The sequence below is a fragment of the Marmota monax genome, unplaced genomic scaffold (genome assembly GCF_021218885.2).
Source record: "Marmota monax isolate L192 unplaced genomic scaffold, Marmota_monax_Labrador192_F-V1.1 WCK01_AAM20220418_F8-fsc00140, whole genome shotgun sequence".
In the NCBI taxonomy this organism is placed as follows: domain Eukaryota; kingdom Metazoa; phylum Chordata; class Mammalia; order Rodentia; family Sciuridae; genus Marmota; species Marmota monax.
In genome coordinates this window covers 3504167-3524940 of record NW_026694256.1, presented here as the reverse complement: position 1 = coordinate 3524940, position 20774 = coordinate 3504167, and the positions used below count along the sequence as shown (strand labels likewise).

Below are 20774 nucleotides of genomic sequence, written 5' to 3'. Positions count from 1 at the left end.
CTTGGCACAGAGTAAGTGGCCATCAATAAATTTTTGTGGAGGGAAGGAAGGAAGGAAGGAAGGATCAAGTCAGGGAGGTTGGAAGGGAGAGGCAGGAACAAGAAGGCAAGGTGACATGTAGAAAGGTCAAGTGGCAGAATTCAAAGAAGTACAGTCATGAAGACGAGAAAGGCAGTGATTTTTCAGAACTTTGCTGTTTTCTAAAATATGATGACCATTTCTGTCTCACTCTGTGAACACTGCAAATAAGATAAAAGATTTTATCTTCAATTGTTACTTTTTTCATTCATTCTAATCTTGAAGACATGCAATCTAATAAGAGGACTTGTTGGAGATGGGTCGTTCTGGGCTACAAACTGTACATAAAATAAATACCGTCTATACTAACTTTCTTGGCAGAAATAAAATATTTTATTTCCTTGCTTGTAGAGCAAGAATAAAATGAGCCACATGATTTTTTTTTCTTAAAATATTTCTTCTGGGACAAAAAATAAAACAAAACAAAAATATCACATTAAAAATAGACACTTCATAAGAAGCAGAACAAAGAAATGAATACTTCTGTAATACTCTCAAGTGCTTATTTTCAAAACTATTGTACCCTGGGATGAGCAGGGACTTACCTACATGGACTTATCCGATTGCTCTCAAGTCAGTGACTCTGAAGTGCAGGCTCCTATCACATTAATTGTAAAGAAGTAAGACAATGCTAGCTTTTGAATTTTCCAGAGATCTGTGTCGTGAGAAAGTAACCATAGGAAGTTTACCTGTTTCCTTATTATATCCTTCTCATTTCTTCTCATTACTTTTGTGCACTAAAGTACTATAATTTAGAATTTTCATCTTTATTTTAAGAATTTATTTAGTCCACTATAGGTTCTTGGGTGGTGAATGGCTCAAAGACTTCCCATGGGTAGCAGATCTTAGTATTGTAATCTTATTACTCAAGAATGAAGACCTGTGGAATGGGGTGTGTGTGTGTGTGTGTGTGTGTGTGTGTGTGTAACTTTCATCTTCACTGCGGTTTGTCTCCACCACATAACAATGTGATACAGAGTGAAGCTGGCTCATGTCTGTGTATGTGATATTAAGTTGGAACTGCTTTTTGGCTGTCATCATGGACCATGTCACCACTTTGTCACCTGACTCCTAGATTTTGTCAACTGTAGCTGGGTGTCTGAGATCACTTCCATCCCTGTGGAATGTGCTTGCAGTGTTTGCATGAAGTCCAGTCCGCTCAGACTCCCACACAGAGATCACTGCTGATGGAGCTGGTTTACTTGTATCCTCTACATTGGTGAGATTAATATAAAGCCCTTCAATGAGGAGGAGGAGCAAGAGGACTCCAAGAATGTCAAGGAAGGAAGCACCCCCTCCAGCCATTTGATCGTAAGCTTGCTTTGATAAAATAAAATAAGTAATGACCATTTACCTACAGCTTTTTATCTCACCCGAAGTTGTAATTGAGCGTTTCTCATCCAGTTTGTTTTTCTTTCACTGAAATAAGGAGGGAAAAAAAGAAGAAAGTTTCACAGAACCCTAGCAATCAGTCTCCCAGCATCTGTTTACACTTCGTAGAATGACTGAGTATGTGTGAAAAGAAAATGGCAGAAAGCAATGGCCCCATTCCTAAACTCCTGAGGACATTCAGTTTCTTTCCTCTCACATTCCCTGGCTCATCAACTGCTCTTCCCCAAAGAAGTTTCACCCTGTATGTGCACAAATGTGCTATTTGGTGCTTAGGTTAACTTTAATACTTGAATATTTTATCCCTTGGTTCTTCAGTAGCTTTCACGATTCCCTCTGCACTTAGGTGACTGTGGTAGATGCAGCATAAACAACAGGATTCATTGGCATCTGCTTTCACAGGTTTTTCTTATTTTCTCTAAAGTAATAGCTCTCAAAAATTGGAAACTATTCTTTAAGTTTTGTTAAAACTCTGAAGGTGTATCACAAAACATGATTGAACAAAGAAATACAAAGAGAAGATGATGGGGAAGAAAGGACTCAAAATTCTGATGGAGGACCAATAAGATAGACTGGGAATAATCATCTTGATGTCTTATATATTTGCCTTTTGTATTTATGAGAAAATCACAATAAGCATGCTAGCCCATAACATCACTCTTGTAAGCTTCTTGTTCAGTTCCTGTTTAACTACATTAAAACCTGTCTGTAAGAGCCCCACTGGGAGAGGAAAAACATTCTCTTTGCTGGCAAGTGGTCTTTTTGTAAACACCTTCCAATTGAAAGCACATGTTTCTGGGTGTGAGGAGGCTCCTAGTAAGTTCCAGGGGAGCCCATGCCAGGGAATGATTGAATTACATAGGCAAATGCAAGATAATCATGCTTAGCTCTCCCTTCCAAAATATACATGGAGGTTTTTAGTGTCACAAAGCAGCTGTCTATCCTGCTCATCTCCACATCTAAATTGAAAGTCTTTCTTAGCAGTCCTACAATGTGATTCAACATGGACAACCTTTCTTATCAGTGTTAACCTAAGACCCCCATGTTTCGTTCCCCTTCTCTAGGTCTTTTCTACCAAGAAGAAGTAGGCTACTAAGAACATAGGCTTGATCTTCTTAGGAATAAGTTCTCCCCATCAAAACCTCATATTTCTTCACAGTTGATTAAAGAGAGAAGAGTTGCCAAAGTAAATGTCTTTCCAATGAAAAACCAAAAGAAAAATGATTTTCTTAATGTAGGAAGAGTAATATGTAAACGATCATTGAAAAACAAATAGATAAAAATGTGCGAAAAATACTCTGTGTGGCTAATACTCTGATAAGTTTCTATTACATTGCTTGGAAAGAAGAGTGAGTTTGTTTCGTGGTAGAACTCAATTAAATTTTGGAAGTACAAAAACCATGAAGACATTTCCCTAATATCCCAAACATTAAAACATAATCGAAGCTGGACTCAGTGGTGCACACCTGCAATCCCAACTCAGGAAGTGGAGACTGGAGGATTGCGAGTTCAAAACCAGCTTCAGCAACTTAGTGAGGCTCTAAGCAACTTAGGGAGACACTTTCTCAAAATAAAAAATAAAAAGGGCTGGGAATATGACTCAGTGGTTAAGTGCTCCTGGGTTCCATCCCTAGTACCAAAAATAAAAAAAATTTAAAAAAAATGGTGATTTCACACAGGCTGTGAATAATTGCCTAAAAATGGGGAAATTTATTGTACTCCAAACCCCAAAATGTTTGATAAGTGAACTATACCTCACAAATACCAGTGAAAAAAGGTCAGATTGATCGTGTTTTAAGCAACTTGTTATTTAATTAAGATTTTCTGCATCAACACTCACTTTCTTCTCAAAACACTAATGATCTATGATGTAGTTTTGCTTGAAACTGCAAAGGTTTTACACTGGCTGAAAGTGGTATCATACTTTTGTTCTCACTCAATAACTGTGTTTTGAACATTTACTACAGAAAGGGAATATAAAGGGGAAAGCCACAATGCTTAGATTGGAAAATATGGAAAATGAAGCAAGTTCCTCTTTTCTTCTTAAAAGAAACGGCTTGTGTTATACTTGTATTCTGTCGCTTTATGTATGAAGTAGCTTATGAAAATGGAGCAGTAAACATGCACATTAGCAATCCCAGAAGCTGCTTGAGTAACCCCCAAAAAAGAAGTAAAGAAAATATTAGATCATCCTACAGTTAATACAAACTAGTTTGAAACTGTGGGAAACATGCTAATTCCAACCAAAAAAAAAATCATAATCATACTTTGTTTTTATATAGTGCTTTTCAGACATGACTTCATTATTTATCAGGACATTCTTCTGAGCATAGGTAGCAAGGGTTTCCTCCAGTTTATAGAGGCATAAACGTGGGCACAGAAAGATTAATTGATTTCTGCTGGGCAGAGAAAATTCATGCTAAAAGAGGAGAGAGACCAACTTTCACAAAGGACTGCAAAGCTTGCTATTTCTCCAAAATATGGAACCCATGTAATCATTCACCTCTGCCACATGTTCTTAGTCTTTTCCACAACACTGATACTAACCATTTTCATAGTACTGATTTTAAATGTTTGGATTTTGTCTATTCATTGCTTTATACTAATAACCAGACCCACATAAACTGTAGTCTTTGATTGGTTGAATGGCATGTCACTGACATATAACAAAGAAAAGATAAAAATCTGTCAATGGCCAAGTTTTAATTCAAGAAAGCACAAAGGGTCCAGCTTAGAATTGTCCTTACTTACTCCCAGCAAGTATTATTTAATGCCAGAAAGAAACATAATGAGAGAAATTTCAGAAGCCTATGGTTTCAAAGAAATTGGTAACATAATTATACTACCTTTATGAAAAAAACATTTTTAGGAGATTGTTTTACTTATGAAATTTTCCTTATTGAAAATATTTTCTCTGCTGCCACCAATTTTTCCAATTTCCACCACTCAGTAACTCATTCATTGAATTAATATTCATCAGGTACTTATATTATACCTGAAAATTTCACTTGATGTTGAGGATCTGGTGATAAGATAGGCATAATCCTTATTTCCAAGAAATTTATAAACTGTAATCATGAACACTAATTCCCACAGTGACCAAACAAAATATCATAAAGGAGGAAGCTTGGGCTGGGGATGTGGCTCAAGCAGTAGCACGGTCGCCTGGCATGCGTTCCGCCCAGGTTCCATCCTCAGCACCACATACAAACAAAGATGTTGTGTCCGCCGAAAACTAAAAAATAAATATTAAAAAAAATTCTCTCTCTCTCTCTTTAAAAAAAAAAGGAGGAAGCTTGTTCTATCAGGGAGACAACAGAAAAAGGAGATAATTCCCTTGTAAGGGGGTTGTTCCATGAAAGGATAGGCCCCAGTGCAGACAGATTATGGATTTTTCAAGAGAAGCTCAAGTCTTTTGGTTCATTGTATGCTTTTTTAATTGTGGAATTACTTGCAATTAAATGCTTTTTAAATTGTGCGTGCCATGTTGTATTTTCTTACAGACATCATAGGACTTAAGAGCAGATTTTCTGGCCTTAAATACTGATTTTGCTCTTTCCGGATGTGTGAAATTGGACAAATTACTCTGTTTTCATTTTCTCAGCTGTAAAACAAAATCATGAGGAGTTTGTCTATTAAATAGGTTTGTTTATATATTGTTTTAGAGCAGAACCTATACACAACAGTCACTCAATTAATATTTTTTATTATTACTATAGTTTTGAGGAAAGATGTGATTAATGAAGCTTCTACCATAACAAAAGGACTCTGTGAGGGAGTTCAGAATATGGTGAAATAGAAAAAATGATCCTTGACTTCACTCCCTGTAGTATCTGTATGGTAGGAGGCAAAACATGGAAATCAGAGGCACCCTTCCTGAGGAAATTATATTGGAAGGAACAGTAGAACCCAGCCTGACCCATTGTAGATTCTAAAGCAGTCTAGTTTGGTGTACACACAGTCTGCAAGAAAAAGTGTGGTGAATGCTGGGGCTGGAAAGGTATTCAGGGGTTAAGTCAACTTTAAGAACAATAGGAAAGCAACAGAAGAGCAACATACTTTGCATTTTCAAAAGTTCACTTTTATTGCTACATGGAGAATATAGACATCCAACAGATAATAGACAGGTGGTACATTTGGACATTTTGATGGGAATCCAGGTTAAAAAAAAATGGTGGCATTAAAGTAGTGTTCATGGTGATAGAAAGGAACAAGTTAGAGTGCTTAAAAATATTTATTGCGATAAATTGATGTTTAGATGGTTTCTGGAACTAAAGGAAAAAAGACATTAGAGATGATTCTCAGTTTTCTGGATTTGGTTTGGTTTAGTTTGAAAAATTAAGTGCATGCTGGTGCCATTCAATGAGATGAGAATTCTCAAAGGGCCACAGATTTTGTCAGGGGGAAACGAAGTAGCAGGTTTCACAGGATGAATTTGAGATGCCTGGGAGATACCCAGGCAGAAATATGGGCAGGTGGATATGTGACTTCAGAAGTCAACCTCAATGTTTGTCCTCCACAAAATCACCCATGGTCACCTCAGTGGGAAGCCCTATTTAAACTCTGGATGACTCTTCATGTGTAGGAATTTGAAGAGCTTATTTTGTGGTGTCACAATTTACAGTTTAACAGACAACATGATCTAAATTTTGGGTTACTTACACTCTAAAAACTCAAGTTTTTCAAGCAAATTTTAAAAGAAAGATTTTTTCTGAATGTTTGGGATTGTTTCCTTAATCTTACATCAGCCAGATAGCCCATTTGTTTGCTGAGAACCAATATGGATTTTGAAATTCAGCATTTTCCTGTTATTATGAAATAAGACTTTTGTTTTTATAAGCAACAGGTGTTTGACTGGAGAGATGATTCCTGTGCTATTAATACCAGAGATTTAATGAATGCTTTGTTTACAGATATATATTTATAACTTGTAATTCTTTCATTTAGTAGGCCCTGACAGGTAGAAGTTTAACAATGAATCTCAGATAAAAACCTCTTTCCTCATAGAGATTATAACCAATGGAGAAGACAGATAGGGAAGAAATAATAGTACAGCACGTCATATATAAGATGGTTGTGATTTATTGGGAGTAAAATTAAAACTGAGAAAATGGAAAGGAAACGTGGAGAAGAGGTATTTTCAATTTTCAGTGGGATACCCCACTGAAAAAATGAAGCCTCACAATGAAGATGACTCTTGAGAATTGGCCTAAAGGAGATGCAGGAAGAGGCTAAGCACAGACAATTCTTCTGGAGAGATTTGACATAAACAGAAACAGAGAAAAGAGAGCTTTGTTGAAAGAAACACAGAATTCCTAAATATTTGTTGAAATATATAGGAATATATATTTAGGAGAGTGGTGATATAAAAAGGGGATTTTTGTTGTTGTTGTTGTTTTAAAAAAATTTTTTTTGAAAACTTATTTAGAGAAATAATTTTCTTCTGCCCATGATAGCGATATAGATTTTAACTAACAAACAAAAATCAAGAAGTACATATCAGTACAGATTTAATTCTATTCTGGGGCCTATCCTATAAACTATGCCATTCTAACGCCAAGATATTTTCATTCCAAAGTGATATTTTACTTAACAACTAAAATTTTTAAAAAATTAAATTTTCATGCACAATGAAATCAGATGTGGAAACCCAGAAAAATTTAAAATGTGAATCAGTTTACTGGAATATTTTATTTAAATGAAATATGATTCCCTGTGATCTGGGACCCAATAATAATCCTAGAATTATGTAATTATTATATTTGCCCAAGGGAAAAAAAACATGATTTCTAAACTAAATGAATTATACCTATTACTAATGTTCCTATGGGCTTTTAACATTTATTCAGTTTAGTTTATATTTCATCTGGAAGTCTTTTGCAGAAAATCTGGAATGATTTTCACTTAGTTGGAAAGTGAGAAACTTTGGAAAATATTCAACCTCTGTGTAGTAGGTGCTGAATAAATGTTAGTTAAGTGGATGAATGCATGCATTAATGAATATATGAGTGAATGAAGAGTTCTATGAATGGTTTATGAATAAATACATAAATTTACTGTGTCATATATAATGCAGAAAATATTTTGTCTAAACATCAAGAAAATCACAAGTCCCCCTTTATGATTTCTTTGTTTGTTAATAGGAACAACATTGGAAGATACAAAATCAGAGCAGTGAAAAAAATCATCATTATTGAACATTCTGGAACACACTGGATGGATAGAATATAGGAAAGAATGACAGGGAAGGTTCATGTCTAACCCAGGTGATTTTTATGCACATTGATTATATCTTTAGGAGGCTTCTTTTCCCTTACAATGAGGATTAAAGTTAGGATTAGGGTAAAGGGAGCTTCTTAAAATACAAGGTGTCACTCCTGGGATATAATTGCCTCACCTGAAAAGAAGGTGAAAGTTACTTCTTCTCCTTTGAGTCAGGAACTGGTGATCTCCCTCCCTCCCCTTCATACACTTCCCCAACTCTTGCCACACACACAACTCCCAAGGCATCCATGAATTGAAAGATTTATATGAACTCTTACAAAGGATATGACTGTTTTCATACAAGCGGTTTCTCTACCCACTCATCTCCCAAGGAAGTTCCTTAACAGGTAGCAAATTGAGGCAAGGGATTGAGACTAATACTCAAAAGGCATTTTAGAGAGGTTCACCTCAGAATGTTTTAGGAAAGAAAAAAAAGATCTATTTCTCTCTCTCTCTCTCGATAGATAGATAGATAGATAGATAGAGATAGATAGATCAACAGATAGATATAACTTTCCACTATAGAAAAGACTTGCAAGTTTTTTTATTTTTTTTAAACTCTTAGGCTAGTTAAAATATTTTCTTCTACTTTCCTTTTTCCCAGTTTGGTAATAAATGTGGGTCAATTCTCACAGAATTCTGTTTAAAAACAAAAATAAAACAGATAAAATGCCTCTAGGAGCACAATTGGGTAGAAATTAATCAAAGAACCCAGCTCCTCTGAGCCAAGCTGCCACACAGCCCACTAAGCCCCAAAGTGGGGATTTCCATTCAAATAGTTGCAAAATAGTCTTTGATACTTTATATTCTTTATTCATGGTAGCCTTGTTACTTCAGTCAAACAGAAAAAATCCTGTCTTCTCTAATGAAAAGGAAATTAAATTAAATTTAAAAGAAGGGCAGTTTGTTGTTTGTTGTTAGACAATAGACACTAGGAGGGTAATGAAGTAAATGCAGAAAAGAAAGATGTAGGACAGAATTTCCCATTTTTTCCCCACAGAACTCTAGTTAAGCCAGATGCTCCAAGAAAAGTGTGCTCCACAGTGGAACACAGCTCTGTAGTTCTGCATAGACTGTCCTCTCAGGGAACACAAGATGTTCATTAAAATCATAAAGGCCCCAAAATACTATGGCAAAGAAATCCATTGAACCCAGTTTTTCCAAAATTTATGAGTCCATAAAGCCTTTTAAAGTGTAATACACATGATAATCCTGAAGAGTTAGTGATACGGAATCTGCCTGGAGCATTCCTGGACGAAAAGTGCAAACACATCTAAGTGTACACACAGCCAGGCCCCAGGGAAATGGCATCGCTTAGAGGTAATCAAAGCCTTTGGTAGAAAACATAACCTTATGATGCTCAGAGCATGGAAAAAAGAAATTACATAGGCTGGGAACCATGTACCCCACCACTTAGGGGTAGTTGGAATTAGAAAGAATTAAAACAAAGTCAAGAAACTGAAAACAAAATCTTAATTATTAAATTTACTAGACTATATTGTTAATTAAGCTGTCTGGTGGTATCAGATACACGTTCTCTAGTATAAAAGTATTTAGATCACAATATTTGTTTTAGTAAACTTTGAATGCTGAGTTCCATCTGTCTTTGCAAAACTGTACTTCAACAGAATACTAATGGTGAGGGTAGCAGGCTCACAAAGCTTCTTGGACATTAAATTTCTTTTACAAAACAATAATTTGTTGAATTAAGTGCCAATGGAACAGATGGATTAAATTTCCCTCACAATGAGCACAAATTAAAAAATTAAAGAGAAAAAAAATACTTGGTAAAACCAGCTTTGTATTTTGCTGGATCTAAAACATTTAGGAAAATGGTTTGAGATGTTTGGCTAAAGCCCAGTGCCACCAAGCCTGCCTGGCTCCAGACACCAGTCCCATTTACTGAGGATTTCTATTAAGCAAACAGATGGGCGGGTGGTTTATTACCAATTTCTCCACAAATGTGAAGCTTGAATGTAATATTTCTGGAAGGACAAAAGTCATACACTTCATGCTTGTACAAAGGTGGGTTGAGATCTTTGAAAATAACCTATGATAGGGAATTAATTTTTAAAGACATTAATTGTATCAGTATAAGATAAAAGAGAAAGAGGTACCTAAAAAAAAAGTTAAAAAATTGGGAGCATGTTTTATGTGTAGCTCAAATTTCTGAAGCCATTATTGTGAATATAATTACTCAGGTGCTATTTAGAATAACATGTAATTTTATGAAACATATTTAGGAAAAAAGCAAAGATTTTGTTAATGCACACTTTTTTTAAAAAAATATTAATGGAATTTATTTTTAGAGCAGTTGTAGTTTCACCAAAAAACTGAGTGAAAAGTACGGAATTCCTGTAAAGAAATGCCCTATTCTCGCCACTCAGCCACCCCATTATGACACCCCTCTCCAGCATAGTGCATTTCTTAGGATTAGTGAACCTACACTGGCACATTATTATCAAGCTTGTAGTTTACATAAGTTTCAGTTTGTGTATGCTCTTAACAAGGAGGTAACTTGTTATTCTGTATTAATTATCTTATCTCCAACCACTAACAATGACGCTAAGTGTATTGTTAGTGGGTATTTGAAATTAAAGGAGACTGGAACTAATTTTTGTGCTTGTTTTGAAAGCAATAATTTATAAACTTCATTAATTTATTCAATTTCAAGAAAAAATAAATTGCAGAAGAACATAAGTCTTACATACTAACTCATCCCAAGAAGGAGACAAACCTCATAAATTATTGAATACCATTCTAATTTGAAATTTTTCTAATATGTTGAACTCTTAAGTGTGTCAACCACATGTCCTCTCTTTCATTAGGGAGATATACATGTGGCAAGAACTTTGATGCTGAGATTCTGAGTCCAGAGACTGAAATTCAGTTTCTTGAATTATGATGCCTCTCTTGATCCATATACTGGATAGAACAAAATATCTAAGGGAGAGCTTAAAAACCATGACCCATTCATTTTCTGAGCATGCTGTTGCTGAAGGTCTGGTGTACCCAGTGACCACTGCATTCCCATTACAACCCAAAGAATCATTATAGTATTTGCAATGCCCCAAAATTTTGGACATACAGGATTTTTTATAAGTAGAGAGAGCTAAAAACTCACTCGCACATGTCATCTCATCTGGGGTGGAAGCTTTCTGTGTTTATTTGGGTTTTATTACTTCTCTATTATTTTTGCACATCATAGTAAGGATAACAGAAAATATTTTTTTTTATTTTTTTCAAATCAGACAATATAGATAAAAAACCCAGAACAACATAATATTCAATTTCAGTTCCCAATAACATGATAAAAACCTCCCTGCCCTTCTGTCTCTGTCTCTGTCTCTCTCTCCCTCTCTTCCTCACTTACTCTTTATTGTTACTTTCCCAAATTCATATTCCCTCATCCTTGAAATAACCTTCAGCCTCCAATTTTGGCTCTCATCGTCACATTGGCCATAATTTGGTCTAGGATTCCAGGGTTAAAGCACTTGGTTCAGGTTTAGCCAATCTAGCACCTGGACATCTACCTCTTACTCCCTATCCCCCAATTCATAGTGGTGAGTAGAGAACTGGTCTGTGACCAGATCTTTTCCAAACTGGATTTTCTGCTATGCAAACCAACACATTATCTTTTTAGCTTAAGTTTATTTGAGTTTGTTTTCTTCTCATTTGAAAAAACACTCTTGGTACAACCTTTCAGACATTTTCTTGCTGCTATTCATACATACATGCTTATTTAATGCAATTACTTCTATGAATTAAGTTTTCCAGCAACTGAGAGAGCTTATCCTCAGTGATTTTAATTTTGTAATACAATTTATAGACTTAGAATGAAAGTTAATACTATATTAAGAACATTAAAAAAAAAAAACAGGCATGGTGGCGCATAGCTGCAGTCCCAGCAGCTTAGGAGGCTGAGGCAGGAGGATCGCTAGTTCAAAGCCAATCTCAGCAATCGCAAGAGCTAAGCAACTCAGTGAGACTCTCTCTCTAAATAAAATACAAAATAGGGCTAGGGACGTGGCTCAGTAGTCAAGTACCTCTGAGTTCAATCCTGGTACTCCCCTCCCAAGGAGTGGGGGGGGACATAGAAAGGTCCTGATAACTTCCTTAGACTGTTTTGTTTTTCTAAAACACCTGCAACTTTGGAAGACTTTTTTTTTTTTTGGTAAATTTTCTGCTTTGATATACAGTATTGCAATGCAGAAAAGATCACTGGCTTTTAAAATAGTCTTGCTCTATGTTCTCTTAATTGCTTCTCATATTTGAGTGCCATTTATTTGGAATACAACCCATTAATTTTAATTTTAGCCTCAATTTCTCATTAAAATCATCTTGACTTGGACAAACAAACATGGATTGAATATTTTTTTTAAAAAAAGCACATGTCCTGTTTTAAACATATTTAGTCTATAAATTCACAATCTCTTCTTAATTCTGTATGAGAACTACAGCTTCCTTGTTCCTCTTTCAACTACTTAGGTGAGCACATTTCTAATCAAGCCACTGTAGGTGTTCAATATGATCATATTTAGAGAGTAGCTTATAGATACAAAGAATGAAGTAAACATCAGCTTTAAGAATTCCAAACTTACCTTCACTCTTCTCCTTTATCCACCTCAACCGTGCTGGTATATAGGATAAGTGACCTGAGAAAAGAAATGAGATCATTTCTGGCCTTTCCTTCTGAATACTCTACTGAATATTTATTTTTTGACAACTTTTAATATTTAACAGGAAAGAGAAAAAAACTACAGTTCTTGATCACTCTGAGGAGATGAGAATGACTTAATCAGGAGAATCCACATGGATATCATGAAAAGAAACAGAAAAAACTAAAGTCTTCTATAGTTAAGAATACTAATATGACTGAAATGTTTTAAAAGATTATTGATTTTAAAGTGTTCTTTAATATGAAAACAACATTGATTGTGAGAAAACATGTGAGCAAATATTTGTTATTTATCCATGAGTAGATCAAGACAATTAGTAACAAACTGAGTTCTAATTTTTTATATCAGCTTTAATATTTTATCCTCCAAAGAGAAAAACGTCATCATCATTTGGCACCCACAAATAGAATTTGTAATCAAAGTTGTTTTTGGCAGACTAGCACAACACAGGAAGCCAGTGGACTGGGCCAAATATTTTAGTAGTCTGAGTAAAATTTCCCCAAATCTATTAGCAATTGGGAAACAAGTTTTACTAAAGCAAAGTAAACATCCTCAAATGTACCACTGGTCTCCCAGAAATTGAAAGTTGCATAGAGTAGGGGTCTAAAGGACTAAGCTTAAAGCTTCTGGTGAGAACCCAGTCTCTTGTTTAAGGTTCTCAATTAATATCTTTGAAGAGCCATTCCTTGATGACCACTGACAAATTCAAGAAAGACTGCTGTGTCTTGCTGTAACTATAATATTGTGCTAACCCTTCTGTTAAAATAATCAAGCTGTCACCTTATCTACCCAATAGGTAAATGGGAATAACTAGCAGATAGAAATACCTTTGGAGGCCAAAATTCTCTAACACACATACAGTTGCATATTTCTAGACATACAGAAAAAGTGACATTATAAAAGAAAAACAGAAAAAAATATATATATTGTGGATAGGAAGCATGGGGTAAATAAATAGGTATAATTGATATGTCAATATAGAGGAAAACAAATCTAATAAAGAGATGGAGAATTCCAGAGACATAAAATCTACCTATGTAAAAACATCAGTCATTAGTATGTCGTGGGATGAGCTGAGTAGGAGATGTGTCACAAGCAGAAGACAAGGATAATGAACTTAAAGAGAAGTCAATAGAACATAGGCAAAGAGGAGCAGAGGAAGAAACTAAAGGGGGGAAAAAGGAAACATAAGAAAATTTGGGAGCATAACAAAAGGGTAAAAATATAGTCATTGATGTCTCAGAAGAAAAATAGAGAACTTGACCAAAGCAGTTTTCAAAGAGATGAGGCCAATTATTACCGAAAAACACCAACCACTAGATTTATGAAGGTCCCTGAATCCCAAGTTGGATAAATATAAACAAGACCACACTATGTGTATTTTAGTCATAGCAATGAAAAAATGAAAGTAAAGCGAAAATCTTAAATCTGTTAGAGAAGGCCAAAAAGAAATATTACTTTCAAAGAAGAAATAATAATAAGATTAACAGTTGACTATTCAGCAGAAATTATAAAAAACAGAAGAGAATGAAACAGCATCCTTAAAGTACTGAAGAAATAAAATGCCAACTAAAGTTCTATGCATGGGAAAATATTCTTTAAAAATGAAAACTAGATAGGATGATTTCAGTTAATAAAGGCTAAAACTTTGTTGCAAGCAGAGTAGTTTTACCAAACACACACACACACACACACACACACACACACACACAAAGATGAAATCATTCACGTTAAAGGAAAGAAATTCAAGAAGGATATAGAGCAAAGAAAAGAGTAAATGTGTATGTAAATATATTTTTGAAAAATCAGCATCTAAGATAGCAGTAATATCTTAGGATGTTTCTATCAATCTAACACAATTAAACAGAGACATTTATAAATCACAGAGTTAAGTGCATGTCATAGCTTAAAATATATATAAAGAAATATAGAAATAATAATTCGAGATTTTTATTTAATATGCCTGTCTCAATGACTGACAGAAGTAGTAGATAAGAGATATAGAAGATTTGAGCAACATGATCAGTAATTTTATTTAATTGATATTTACAGAACACTGCACTAAAAAATGAATTTTTAATATTATTTTGAAGCTCAAATAGGTTGTTTGTCAAAATAGACCATTTACTGTCCATAAAGTGAATCTCAATAGTTTCAAAAGATTTAAATAACACAGAATATATTCTCTGACTACAATGGAAATAAACTAAAAATAAATAATAACATTTTAACTAGAAAATTCTCCAATATATGGAAATCTAATAATACAATTTTAAATAAACATGATAAAAGGAGAAATCACAATGAAAGTAGAAAATATTTTAACCTGAAAGCTAATGATAACAGGACCTAAACACTATGGTAGGCAGATAAAGTAGTACACATTGTGAAGTTTATAGGTCTAAATTCAAATTAAAAAGGGTGATTATAGTTCAATGATATAAACTTCTATTTAAGTAATTCGGGAGAATTTCAAAGTAAATTAAAAAAAAAAGAAATAAAATAAAAAACAAAAGAGCAAATTTTAGTGAAATGGAAATAGGTTTCCAATAATCAACAAAACCAAATAGGCATTTTGAAAAGATCAATAATATTAATAAGCTATTTTAAAGAAAATAATCCAGAAAACAAGAGAGAAAAGGCAAATTACTAATATCAGGAATGAATGTAAAAATATCAGTGAAAGGTTTTAGACATTGAAAACATAATGAGACACTATCCATCACTTTATGCCAGCAAGTTTGATAATTTAAATGAAAAAAGAAAAATTTCTTAAAAATACTTTGGCATAATAGTGACAAAAAGAAACTCTGAATTTGAATCTACAGTTAAATTGCTTTTCTCAAGAACATTTTGGCCCAGAAGTTCTTACTGATGAAATTGTTCCAAAAATTTAAGAAGAATATTGTTTGTGATCTTTTTTTTTTTTTGGAAATATATCCTATCCTAATTTATGAGACTAGCATGACCTCAAACTGAAACCCCATTTTAATTTAAAGTTAAGAAAAGGCAAAAGTTTTCCTCAAGTGCTTTGCTAAATGAATGATTTAAATGGGTTTAAACATTTTAATAATTTTTCTGAATGAAAAGTTTATGACTCCTTCCAAAGATTGTTCCAGTACTTGATACTGTCTCTACATAAATAGAAACCTTTGGCAGTTATCCAAATATTAGACAAGAACAAAATGATAAAATTTGACCCATTTCATATTAATAAAATATATTCCTGTTTAGCATTGAAAAATGACTCAATATTTTTTTCTTTTTTTTGCCTCAATGTAGTTTGCTGACATAAAATGAATATTTATGTGTGAGTCAAATTCTGCTTTAACATGCTCAGTTGGTTGGGTAGAGTACTAGAATTTGGAGAACATGATACTAGAGAATCTTTACTATTAGTCACTGGAGGGAAAAGTTTTAGATCCATGTCAAGTGAGGTAATAAGTTTGTTAAAAACTTTTTCACCTATATATTTACATAATAAGTCTTTATGTTTTTCATTTATTATTTGAAAACTGCCTGTTTTAAACAACAGGCAGATATTAGCAGCAACAATTGGCTCAAAATATTTTGTTTGTTTCTATTTAGGTGGGGTTTTTTCCTTTTAATTATTTCACATGAAGTGTTGTTCTACTTAGTATAAGATGATTAGATAGCTATAAATATGCTATTTTAAGCATACAATCATTATAATTAAATAATTACTTAAAATATGAAAAGTTTTTACTAATGAGGAATTAAAAATGGCAATATCTTTCTATAGAAAGGGAAGTAGAATACAAAAAACAGCTATCCAGTATGTGGCATACACAAACAGGAAAGATACCAAAGAGGGTTTCATTTATATATATATATATATATATATATATATATATATATATATATATATATATATATATATATATATATTTATTTATTTATTTCAAAGGTTAAAATGAGTTAAATATATTAAATGGTGAAAAGTGTAAGAACTTTGTCTTCAATAAAGCACTTTTTTTTCCCTTAATAAAAACATTATCTAGTGCACTTTCCTGTAAGCTGCTCTGCCATCTTATATTACTATACACATCTTTCTATTCCATATACTTATAGATATACATACCAACATATTTGTGCTTGATACATGTATGTCCCAGTTTTGGTGAAGCATAAATTAATTTATAATTAATTCTATATTTTAGGAAATTTTTTGCCTTTCTAATTTTTTTTCAATTTGGTAAACTGTGAATTATATGTAATTAATATATTTACAATGAAATATTTTCCTAGATCCATGATGATTTTAGGGAAAATTTCTCAGAATTTTGTGTACTTGTATTTTAATGAATAAGTTGCTTTTTTTTTCCAAAACATATCTAGACTAAGCAAAATAAGTACACCGTATACTATAACCAACAAAGAATACCAAACTTCATATATATAATTTTTTTCCTTGACTTATTTTCTTTTTAAATTTTAACATTGGTTTTTAATTTACAAAAGTCTAGTTTTACTTTGAGGGAGATAGGACGTGAGGATGAAATCTTTCCATCTTTTTCTTTATGACTTCTGCCCTTGATAGTATATTTAGATAGGTCTTTCTTACCTTAATATACATATTCCCTACATTTCATTTTAGTACTTATGTGGTATTATTTCAAACACATAAGTCATATTCAAGATCATGGAATCTATTATTGTTTGAATCTTGAAGGTCCCACAGAGGACCAGATATTAAAGTCTGAGTCCCCAAGGTCACACCATTGGGAGGCAATAAAAAACTTTGAGAGATGGAGCCTTGTGGGTCCTTTGGTCACCCAGGAAGTGCACTTGAAGCAGATTATGGGAACCTAGTCTTTACCTCTTTCTCTCTTTGTTTCTTGGCCATGAGGAGAAGTTTTACAGTATCATGTGCTCCGACCATGATGCCTTGCCACAGGTTCAAAGCAAGGAGCCAACCAATCATGGGTTGGAATCTCCAATACTGAGACAAAATAGACCTTTTCTCCTGAAAGGTTGTTTATCTCAAATATTTGTTACATGACAGAAAACTAACTAAAAGCATATATACCCCATTTTTAGATATTCTTTTTTGATACTTTGTAAGGAAATGCAATGTACATACTAAAATAATTATGGTAAGTCTCTTATATGGTCATGTATATTTTTCATTGCTATTATGAATGGAGTATGTTCATCATTATTTCTGAAATTTAAGGAATACATAGATATTTTTGTATATTCCTCTTCCTCTCTGTTGACCATTACCAAATATTTCATTGGTTGCAAAAAATTTCATAACGGATTTCCTTGAGATTCTCTGAAATTTCTCTTGAGCTACTAAAATGTGGATTAGGCTCATAGATTTCACCTAATATATGAAATGCCTGATGGGTGTTGTACACCATCCCAAGCATAACTAGAAAGTGACTAACATACAGTAAACATAGTCATTAAAAGCCTAGAAATGCTTAATATCATTCAGCAAGGAGCAATCAAATGCCATTTTCAAAGTATACACAAAGAGTATGTGGCAATGAAGATCAAAAGATCTGAGAGTGGTGAGGTAAATTATTTCTGTCAGGCACAGGTCAGATGAGGTTAATGATCAAATGTTTATAAAAGGAGATCAGCTTTTGGTCAGAGTCAGAGGCTAACACGAATAGTAGGGCCAGATGGATTCTGTGAAGCAGCAGCTCAGAATTTAATATCTCCGAATCCCTATAGAAAACCAGGCAAAGCAATTGAATACAAACTGAAAACTTTTGGAGAACCTTAACAACAAAACTAGTTTATAAGGTATTTCTATGAACCACAAAACACAAAGTTCAAGGAACAAATTCCCAACAGCTAAAAGACCTAGATTGTATCAGAGTCTACATGAGAAGAAGCAGAAAGAGGTAGCATAACATTTAATGATGTCAGTTCAAGAGAATATCCAAATAGCTCATAATGTTATTTTAAAGGACAATGGTATAATTTGAGAACAGCAGTGTGAACTAGCAGTGCAACACATGAACTCTGTTAAGTTTTATGTTGCTGCTATAACATCACAAACATAGTGGTTTAAAATAATAAAAACTTATTATCCCACAGAGCTGTAGGTCAAAATCCTATAGGCCCAGATATTTCTCTACTCCAGATCCACGTGATCAAAATCAAGACGTTTGAAGGGCTGACTTCCTTACTGGAGACTCTCAAGGGTGACTCTGTTTCCTGTCTGGTTTAGTTTACTGGCAGAATCTCCCGTGACTGTTGGAGTAAATTCCTCACTTCCTCATTGACTACTGACCATGAGTCATTCTCAGCTTCTAGAAACTGCTCATATCCTTGGTTTCGTCTCCTTCCTCTGTTTTCAAAGACTGCAATCACAAATCAGATCTTCTCATATTTCAAATACATCTAAATTCTCCCCTATTGAACCTCTGTGGGTTCAAGTTTGATAAGTTTTTCTGCTTTTAAGGTGGTTGTGATTAGATTTGAGTTCACCTTAAAAATTCAGGATAATCTTCCTATTTTTAAAATTAGTCCCTTAATAACCTTAACCACATCTGTGGGGTTCCTTTTCAAAAGTATTTAGATTAGTGTCTGGTTATATAACTACTTAATAGAAATTTTGTGGGTCATCTCTAGAATTCTCCCTGTCCTAGGATATGTGGTAATTTCTGAAAGGATTGGAGTAGTCTGAGATAAACGAACTTGCAAAACCAATCAGGTAAAGTTCTTTTCCAGAAAAGGCACCTAATGAAAAAAAAAAAAAACTGCTGAGTGGAGACAAAATTGAATAAGATACAGGCAGAAGATACAAATAAAAGAGAAAATCTAGATTAAAGTGTGGGAGAATAAAGAGACACAGTAGTGTGCATAAACAGATATAGATGCATTTCCCTGTAACTGTTCAATAAAAACACCCAGAGGAAAAAAAATTACAAGTTCTGGGCAGTTAGATTTTGATTTTAAAATATGACTTGCCACTTAAAGAAATCAAAGCTTTAATGAAAAATAGATAATTTCAAGTGTGAAGGGGAAAATAAAGAGGGCAAATCTGGAACACTTGATAAATACTAAGGTTATGTTAGAAAGGTTTAGACCAATCAGATAGGTATCCATGGAAGAATTTAATTTTCAAAATCATAACACTTTTAATTCATTATCTTGGAAATTGGTACATAAAAGGAAAATAATCAAGTAATTATCTTGGCTTTCCTATACAAACTATACTATGCAGTTAACAAACAACATAATAGGGAAGTCATTTCTTTGTGAAATTATTTCAGGTAGTACATGAAAGGGAAATTTTATGAATATTACTGTTTTGTAATTTCTGGTAACCTAAAAGATCCAGGCATTGAGCATCAATGGCTGGTAACATCTAGGTGAAACAACCAATTCTGATAAACCCAGCATTAAATGTAACCTTGCCAAATTGATAAACACATTTTAACACAAATTTGGTTTCACCTGTCAATCAGCAGGAAACACAATGGACAAATCATGCTATGTTTGATCACGACGTCACCAAAATCCAGACTATGGGAAACTTCCAGAGGGAATTATGAAGATTCTTCAACAGAACTGGAAAAAAGAGAAAGGAATGGAAGAAGGAACTAGTCAATTAATAAAGGATTAAAAGACAGTTCTTTAAAACAAAGATAGGTAATACTCAACTATTGTACCTAGTGATGCACAATTGGGAGATAAAATTATTTAAAAATGCAATAAAATAATCACCTTAAAATCAGAGTAGTGCTTATTTTGGGTGACTGTTAGGGTTATGACTGGGATGGAACACAGCAAGGAGCTTTCTTGTTTTATTATTTGTTCTTTTTAGATATACATGATAGTAGAGTGTACTTTGACATATTATATATACATGGAGTACAATTTATTCTAACTTTGATCCCATTCTTGTGATTGTACATGATGTGAAGTTACACTGGTCCTGTATTCATATGATGAACATAGGAAAGTTACATCTACTTCGTTCCACTGTCTTTCCTATTCCTATCTCCGTTTTCTTCCCTTCATTTCCCTTTGTCTAATCCAATGAACTTCTATTCTTTCCTCCATCTCCCCTACCTTTCACCTTATTGTGTGTAAGTATTTGCATATCAGAGAGAACATTTGACCTTTGATTTTTTGGGATTGGCTTATTTCACTTCGCATGTTCAAGTCCATCCATTTACTGGCCAATGGTATACCTTTCATTCTTCTTTGTGGCTGAGTAATATTACATTATATGTACATATGTGTGAGTGTGTGTGTGTGTGTGTATATATATATATATATATATATATATATATATAATCACATTTTCTTTATCTATTCATCAATAAGGAGCTTTCTGAGACAACTGGTAAGGTTCTATTTCTTGCCCCAAGTGGT

General features: G+C 33.7%; 1 long non-coding RNA gene across 1 annotated transcript; it reads left to right on the top strand.

Moving 5' to 3' along the window:
* The first annotated feature begins 1122 nt into the window (after window positions 1-1122).
* Window positions 1123-20130, top strand: LOC124108551 (uncharacterized). The gene is made up of 2 exons (XR_006856718.2): window positions 1123-1389; window positions 19865-20130. It is a non-coding gene; the product is annotated as an uncharacterized LOC124108551 (long non-coding RNA).
* The last annotated feature ends 644 nt before the right edge of the window (window positions 20131-20774 follow it).